The following is a 9352-nucleotide window of genomic DNA, read 5'->3' as shown; positions in this document are numbered from 1 at the left end:
CTAGTCTTACACTGCTAAATTAGGGGCCGGCTAGCGCAGATAGCCCTCGTGTAGCTTTGCGCGAAATTCAAAACAAACTTTATACAATAATCATGAAATTAATATAAATCGTATAAAAATATGCATATTACATATGTGAGGGGACTATAAACGAATATTGGCTGTCAAGTTTCATTTTCGAAAATATTTATTGTCATTTTTGTAAAAGATATGTAATCTCGCAGACTAACATTTATACATTCCGTTTTCTTCAGCGTTGTAGTTTGTATTTATAAAAGCCTGAATATCTCCGAGATTTTAACAATTCCTTATGAGTACCAACAATATTAGAACAATTTAAAACTATATTGGAGTTCCGACGATTAAACTCGTAACGTTCTCCTCTCTGGCCCCCCCCCGTGGGTCAACAGTAAAAAACGGACTTTTTCTGATAAAATTCGAGGCTCAATTCTCCGAGATGGACAGAGCGCAAATAGCGTTTGTTTATCTTGTTCTCTGTCTAGGTCTATAGCTGCTGCCATCTGTAGTGCGTTAAATAATTAAAACATAATATTTCAAAGTTATTTGTTACTAAGAAATAATGTTAACTAACCAGTATCACTAATCTAAGTTAAGTGATGCAAACCTCCAAAATTATACTATTTAAGAAACATACGTAGAATCGTATATAGCTATATATGTATTTATGCGAAATATCTTAGACGCTCTACGAGATAAAACTAGAGACGTAAAGTTGGATATATATGTATATGTATGTATACCAGGTATATTTGATACTCTAAGAGCTAAAACTTACAGAGGAAAAGTAAAAATACAGTATCAGAGTGATTTAGTATTTGTACCTGAAGTTATAGCCATAAAATAGTATGGATGTTGTTGTTGTTCGTAGTTAAGCACAAAGCTACACAATGGGCTATCTGTGCTCTGCCCACCGCGGATATCGAAACCCGGTTTCTAGCGTTTTAAGTCCGTAGACTTTGTCACTGGGGGCAAGTAGTATAGAACTAAATAACAGGTTATAATGTATGGCAGTTCCAAATTTCTGAATTATGGTGAAATTCATAAAAACAATCTCTATCTAGAGTACAACTGTAACACAACCATTTGTAACTACTTCAGAAACAACTTGAAACTAGAGGGGCACTCAATTGAGTTCATACCTCCGCCACGCAGCGTTGATAATATTCGGCTCTCAAAAAAATACGAAAATGTGTCCGTATGTCCTGTTGTTATCAATGCACAAGGACCAGTTTTGGAATGCAGAACAATGAGGAATAATATTCTATATATTTCCACCAAGTGTCATCAAAATTCGATTATCTTTCACGGAGTTAAAGAGCAGAAATATTGTAAAAAATCGTTAACATATAGGGATTTTTTAGTATTATTTTCGTAACCTTGCTGTGACCTTGACCCTCTAAAACTAATCACTTCTAAGGTAGGAAATTGATAATATTAAAGGATAATTTCGCTATATTTTTGGATCTGCTTTGAACATTAATTTTATATTCTTCATATTCTTTCTATCTCATCAGTTCTTCTTCCCTATGTTATCCGTGCTATTATTATTATTGATAATTAAATCTTTGAATTGGTGTCTTCTATGCGAAAAACGTTTCTGTTGAATTGTACTTTTGAAAATCTATTGAAATTTCCTATCTCTCGTATCACAGTCTTTAATAGATATATATTGTTTATAGATATATATTGAAAAAGTTATTTTTGAATTTATGATATAAACCAAACAAGAGCATTGCGTTAATTTTGTGGATGTAACTTATCTATGTTTGTCATTTTAGGAACTAAGAAAAAAAAAAAAGGATTTGTATAGAAACGATTTTGATGTCATCTTCTTCTTTTAATTGTAAAATATTTGGTTTTTCTTCAGAGCGAACTTAAAGTTTCTATTTACAAAGTTACATGTACTTACTCACCTACTACCAGTTAAGAACTGTAACAGTTAGAATTTCAATACATTTTTGTTTTTCAGGGAGCAGCAACCTCATTTAACGATTTGTTTTACGCATTTTTCATTTATGGACGTTTGTTTGTTTTGGATTTCGCGCAAAGCTACACGAGGGCTATCTACGCTAGCCGTCCCTGATTTAGCAGTGTAAGACTAGAGGGAAGGCAGCTAGTCATCACCACCCACCGCCAACTCTTGGGCTACTATTTTACCAACGAATAGTGGGATTGACCGTCACATTATAACGCCCCTACGGCTGAAAGGGGCGAGCATGTTTGGTGGGACGGGGATTCGAACCCGCGACCCTCAGATTGCGAGTCGAGCGCCCTAACCATGTAATAAAATTTCAAAAATATTAAAGACAAGACGTACACAGAAAGAAAGAGATATCTACCATTATAGAACACACATTAGATATAGAAGTAATGTAGATTTAGAAAAATGAAATTTATCATTATAAGTATATTTTGAGGGTTTTATAATTAATTTAGTTCAATTAATAACTTCAAGAACATACAAGTCATTAGCCATTATATCAGTGTTATAATAATGTTAATAATATATCATGTCTTATGTCTTTACACTTTGGCATTTCCTTAACAATTACTTGCATGCTCTATTGAATTACTAATTTAATCTATTCTTAAAAGTATTTCATTATACTGAGATTCTAAATAATTATTTTAATCAGAATGTTATTACGTGCGTGAGTCAAGTTACACAGTTAATTATTATATAGCTGTTTAATAAAACATATTTCTTTGAATGCCTTATACTATTAATGATATAATTTGATTACTCTACTTTAAATAACAGACAGCAAGGATTTCAACTATATGTAAATTATATTGGAAATGCATAATGTAACCCTCACTTAGATGGGTATGATTCATAATGAGGAGCCCTCCAGTGGCACAGCGGTATGTCTGCAGACTTACAACGCTAGAATCCGGGTTTCGATACCCGTGGTGGGCAGAGCACAGATAGCCCGTTGCGTAGCTTTGTGCTTAATTACAAACATAATGAGGAATTCAAGGTCAAACTTGATATTTCTACTGATTTTAGAAATAAATCATTTGAGACTACACGCTGGTTTTTATAACCTTTACCTCACTTAGTCTCACAATTGTGTATTTTAGTCACGTGCTACCCTCTCTGTCTCTTTAACTTGTTTGAATTGTGCAACGGTATAGCCTGCGTATTTAGGATACTCGATAGTTTTGGTACATATTTTTGATCTGATTACTTCAGGGATTGAATATGAAATTAGTTCTGGCGTTAAATCAGTGCTTGTGCCTTTGTATTTGACGACTTAGCTTCCCGGCTCCAGTTCTGCATTTTAATATTTAACAACAACCAGCTTCGTGACTCAAGGAATCAAGTATTTTATCATCAGTAGTAGCGTAGTAGCTAAAATTTTAGCACGATGATGCGCTGGATTCCCCTTGTTTTAGAGAAGAAAATTCTTAATATCAGTTAGTTTGTTTACATCTCAAGTAAAATTACTCGAGGTTCTTCGTACGTGGCCCGGCATGGCCAGGTGGTTAGGGCACTCGACTCGCAATCTGAGGGTCGCGGGTTCGAATCCCTGTCACACCAAACATGCTCGCCCTTTCAGCAGTGGGGGCGTTATAAAGTGACGGTCAATTTCACTATTCGTTGGTAAAATAGTAGCCCAAGAGTTGGCGGTGGGTGGTGATGACTAGCTGCCTTCCCTCTAGTCTTACACTGCTAAATGAGGGACGGCTAGCGCAGATAGCCCTCGTGTAGCTTTGCGCGAAAATTCAAAAAACAAACAAACAATCTTCGTACGTTTCATAATGTCACGTTACGTAAATTCTTCTCTTTTTTTAAAGTTCTTATGCTCTGCTATTATTGAAGTCTTTGTAAGATTCTTATGAATTCAGTCAAATTTTAAAAAGTTCACTTAACTATCCATATCCTTGGACCATGACTTATTAAAATTAATTGGGGTGGTTCAAAAGATAAAGAAATACTACAATACATATAATACTTCACAATTTCTCTCTATTCCATGAAATAAAAGTCCTAATAATTCCATCTTCAATATCATATAAAAATAATCTCTGACAAATTTATCTATTTTTCCCAATTACTTGCCTGGTTTCCGCGATCAGTTTTTAATCCTATTTTTCATGAAAGTCAACACAACTCACTTCACATGCATGTAATGGGATACGTATTACCTATTACTTACTGTTGTGGCCTGTTAGCTTAGGTTTTTCAAATAAAAGTAAAATCATTTAATGACTGTTTGTTCGAAAATATTGAATGCTAAGGACTTATTTATTTCTTCACTTTGTTGTTTTGTTTTTCTTTATAACTAATTATTTTTATTTTAAAATACTAAACCTTGTTCACAAAGATCTTTACATAAATTATTTCTCTCAGTTAATAACCTGAAAAATATTTAGATTTTAACAATAGAAAAAAAATCTTTAGAAAAACGTATCTATTTAAGCTGATGCTTATATTTTTGAGTTACTTTTGTGCGTATTTTTTTTTGCTCTATAGAGTTTGATTCTTGTTTTTCATATGATTATCAGCAACTCAAATCATGCAAATGTTATAAATATCGTTATATGAAATGTTTTTGTTGTTTTTCCGAAGTAGGCAGATTTATTTACAAGTGTAAAAATGACAAATGTTAGATATTCTTGATACTTAAATTATTTCGAGTGTTGTCCACTAAAGCATTTACTCAAAGAGGTTTTGAAAGTGAAAATTTATGATTCGCAAAGTGTCCGTCAATCTGAATTTATAACACTAAAAATATCCGGTTTCAATATCCGTGGTGAGAACAGCTCAAATAGTCCATTGTGAAGCTTTGTGCTTAACAAAAAATAACCAAACCGTTAAAAATAAATTAAAGCTTACGTACATTATACAACACAAATGCGTAAACATTCTTAGGATAAAACTTAATATTACATTTACTTTATTAGTTGGTGGATTTCATTAATATCTATGCTAACCCTCGTAGCTAGTTTATTTTTTCGTGATAATGCAAAAGTTCACGCTATCATTTACAGTAAAATAAAAGTATTGATTAATATCAGTGCGCTGTGTTGACGTTAAAAGCTTTTCCTCCTAATGGACTCTAGTGGATTACTATTACCATTATCCACTTACGTAATGAGACAAGCACGTGGTTATAACTATCGATGGTACATTTGGGTAGAAAACGTGGTATACACGTCTGTATCTCTCTATGTAGCGAGCCTATAGCTGTAAGATATAATGAAAAATGTATGTGATGCAAGTCATTTAGATTTACATTCGTATACACTCAACTTTCTTATATCAACAAACACGAATAATCAGTGTATACACTCAACTTTCTTATATCAACAAACATGAATAACCAGTGTATACACTCAACTTTCTTATATCAACAAACATGAATAACCAGTGTATACACTCAACTTTCTTATATCAACAAACATGAATAACCAGTGTATACACTCAACTTTCTTATATCAACAAACATGAATAACCAGTGTACTTATAATTAGAAACATTTCGATATTTTGTCTATTACTGGTCGAAGTTTTTCATGGTTTAATAGGTTTGTTTATATGTACTTAGTGGATATAATAATGAATAGCTAGGACTAAGAACAACATACACACACACACACACACACATATATACATGTATATATAGTTATATATGCATAGAAAATTAATACTTAAACAGTCAAGTAAAATAAAATCAAAAGGAAAGACTGCGTTAAAAACAACAAATCCAAACCTGTGATAAATGACATTTAAATTAACAAAACAAGTCCAAACAAAAACAAATTAAATTAAAGTCGCATTGAATGTGAAGAAAAACAGTGGGACATCATAATGATAAAAAAGTGGGACACCATAATGATCAAAAACAGTGGGACACCATAATGATAAAAAAGTGGGACACCATAATGATCAAAAACAGTAGGACACCATAATGATAAAAAAGTGGGATACCATAATGATCAAAAACAGTGGGACACCATAATGATAAGAAAGTGGGATACCATAATGATAAAAAACAGTGGGACACCATAATGATAAAAAACAGTAGGACATCATAATGATAAAAAAAGTGGGACACCATAATGATAAAAAACAGTGGGACATCATAATGATATAAAAGTGGGACACCATAATGATCAAAAACAGTAAGACACCATAATGATCAATTTATTTTCTTCAAGTTTTTAAACATTTTGTTTATTTATCATTTCTTTAATACATTATAATAACAGAAAACAACAACAACTAAATATATTAATCAATATAGCAGTGATAGTCGTAACAGTCCAGGGACAGAAGCTGACCTTAATTTACGTGTATACCCTAATGAGTTTAGTTAAGAATGATACTAATTAATTTTAGCCACGTCTAAGATTTTACTATAAACATTTTGCTATTGGATTACAGTCATTTTAGTAATTAGTTTCAATTAGATTGTTAAGCCATTAGTTTTAATGTAGTTATAGTGAAGGCCTTTGGAATGACCATACATTGTAAAAAGAAACATAAACATATTAGATGGTAATGTAGATCGTAATATAAAACACATTTGCTTATGATAAACAGCTAATTCCATACCAAGACCAGTTAAACACTGCAGACTGTTGCTATATCGAGCTATTTCTTACTCTAAGAAACGTACAAAGCTCTTGAGATAATATTACCTATTATTGACCTAGCTAAGCTCATGAGAGCTGATATAGCTTGAAACTGGAAACTGAGGTTCATAACTGGTCGTGGTAAGAGATCTTTTATCCAATATAAGCAGATTCAGAGGGGTGTTCGTGATCCACGGTAATGATACAAAGACGAATGTCTAGTCTTTATAGTCTCTTCTTACACCACTAATAGTATTCTTTGTGATGACCCTTGTGGTATCCTTGTGGTGACTCTTGTTATGAACTACTGCACAATGGTACGAATTCTACAGCAGGGTGCTTTTGCGCAAAATAATGAGGTCATTGTTGCCCTTTTCCTTAAACAGTGTGCGGAGACGACTTCCAAAGAACCTATTGAGCAACCCCAAATCACTGATGCCTGGGAATCGTATACATGAGTTTCCACTTGTATTTGCATCTTGGGAAGGAACAGGCATGTTGATTAGATCGTGTGGCTGGATGCTTTACGATGGTTAAAAAATAATGTACAGCCATTTATTCTATACAAGAGTGGTAGTGTTACGCAGTGTAATGGTGTCAGCACGTTAGACTGATAGTATTTAAATTTCATCTCAACTTTCCCAATGTGTAGCTTACTTTATCGCTGTAACATGTAAGCAAATCCTAAAGAATAACTTTGTTAACAACATTAAAATGCTGTACTATCGACAAAATGACAAAAATAGTCCTGACACTTGTAGTTACATAAGTAAACATATGCAATTCCAATTATCACATGTCGGAAACTGTTTGCAAATCTTTGAACAGTTTTCAATAGTTGGCCTCCCATAGTAGACATAAATTCATCTGAATTATATTGCATATAGTTTCAAGGAAGGTTCCCGTTTTGACTGCAATGGGTCACCGCGTCCTTGGTTACTTCTCAAAAGTTATTTAACTTTCTTCACTACCTCCGGTATGCGAGCGGTAGCCAGTCGTGGAGTAGGTTTTTTCTTTTGGAATTATGCCTTTTTTGTGTTGCTGACACAATTTAACGCTGTGAATATCTCTTTATTGTAAGCGTTAAAATGTCGTGCTTTGAATGCTTTTATAATCCTAGATAAGGAGAACTTCGTGTTGTAAAATCATTTGGTGTACCCCCAACCCAGAAGGGATCAATTTATGCGCCATGAACACTAGTAATATATCTTACTTCAATTGACTTGAAAAAGAGGGTCATAGTTTTATTATGTGTAATTACAGGCCACACAATTAGCCAAGGGCAAAACAGATAGATATGCAGATAGTTACTAGTTCATGAATACTCTCTGTATGTTTTATATTATATTCTACATATCAATCAATGGAGAAACCCCAAGCGCTAAGTCTAATTGAAAAATAGAGAATTTCAAACACTTTTGTTTTAAAATTGTAAAATTATTACATAAAATTGGTTCTTGCATTGAGAAAGACATTCTTTATCACCCATTTATGTAGGATAATGAAAAGCAAGGTTAGTTTCAATACTTTAATTTGAATCTGGTTAAGGTGTGACAGTTATTATTCAATACCAGCTAGTATGCTTCATAGTGTAATCTAAAACAACGAGTTTTAGTGCATCCTCTAAAATACGAACCTATATATAAATAAAATAAAAACATTTGCTTGTTTCTTTTAGAGCAAAAACACTCATAGTGTAATCTAAAACAACGAGTTCTGGTGCATCCTCTAAAATACGAACCTATATATAAATAAAATAAAAACATTTGTTAGTTTCTTCCAGAGCAAAAAACACATCGGGCTATCTGCTGTGTCCACTGCAGAGAATCGAACCGCGGATGTTAGCATTATAAGTGCATAAACTTACCGCTATCACATAAATACATCAACAATAAATATTTTATCGGCTATTGATTTCCAACCTGTTGCAGGTGTCAAGCATTGTGTATAGAAGATCTTGCTTGTCTACGGGTTTGGAATAAATTATTGTGAACAATACGTTAGCAACTGTGTAAATTATATATACTAATATCTTGTGAAACATAGTTTTCAAACATTCATTTCGATTAGTTACTATAACATAACTTAGTATTTATAATGAAATATCAAGCACTGGTTAAATAACAACTTTAAAAAAATGTTATAGTTCTCATTTAAGGTGAGACTTGTAAACTTTGGGAGCCATTACATTTTTTTTTATATATAATTTCGAACCAGTAATTTGCCAAGCGTGTTTGAATTGCACAAAGTTTTTGTATAAAAGACGGTTTTCACCTTTTGTGAAAGATTTCTTTCAAGCAAAGGCGGTGATTATATACTGAAAATGTGCCTTCAAGTTCCCCAAACAATTTTAAAATGTTTATAGTTTAGCAAATGTACATTAAAATTACGTAATTTTACTACTGAAATTTGGAAATGTTATGTCATAAAGACACACTCGTTCTTACAACTCAGTTGCATACTGGTTAAGAATCATACGTGTAACGCTTCTTGCTATGTACACGTACGCAATAATAAACGTTCAGACTACACATTTTAAAAGCATTTCAAATAGAAAACATTTAACCATATTGGTTTTATTTTTAAAAAAGTATTTATGTTTTTAAGACAAACAAAATTTTTTTTAAGACGCTCAAAACGTCAGAACTGATGTCAAAAGAGATAATATTATTTAAAAATTTATTATTACTTTGTCGAGAACCCTCAAAAACACTTCGAAAAGTTTAAGATTTGAGATGCACCGAAAC

The 9352-nt window shown here is 32.7% G+C and overlaps 1 protein-coding gene across 1 annotated transcript in view; it reads right to left on the bottom strand.

Moving 5' to 3' along the window:
* The window catches only part of LOC111085443 (cytochrome c oxidase subunit 1-like), a 47767-nt gene that overhangs the window by 35423 nt on the left and 2992 nt on the right, over positions 1–9352 (bottom strand).

This window comes from Limulus polyphemus, unplaced genomic scaffold (assembly GCF_000517525.1).
Source record: "Limulus polyphemus unplaced genomic scaffold, Limulus_polyphemus-2.1.2 Scaffold393, whole genome shotgun sequence".
NCBI classification, from domain to species: domain Eukaryota; kingdom Metazoa; phylum Arthropoda; class Merostomata; order Xiphosura; family Limulidae; genus Limulus; species Limulus polyphemus.
This window is presented reverse-complemented; position numbering and strand designations above follow the sequence as displayed.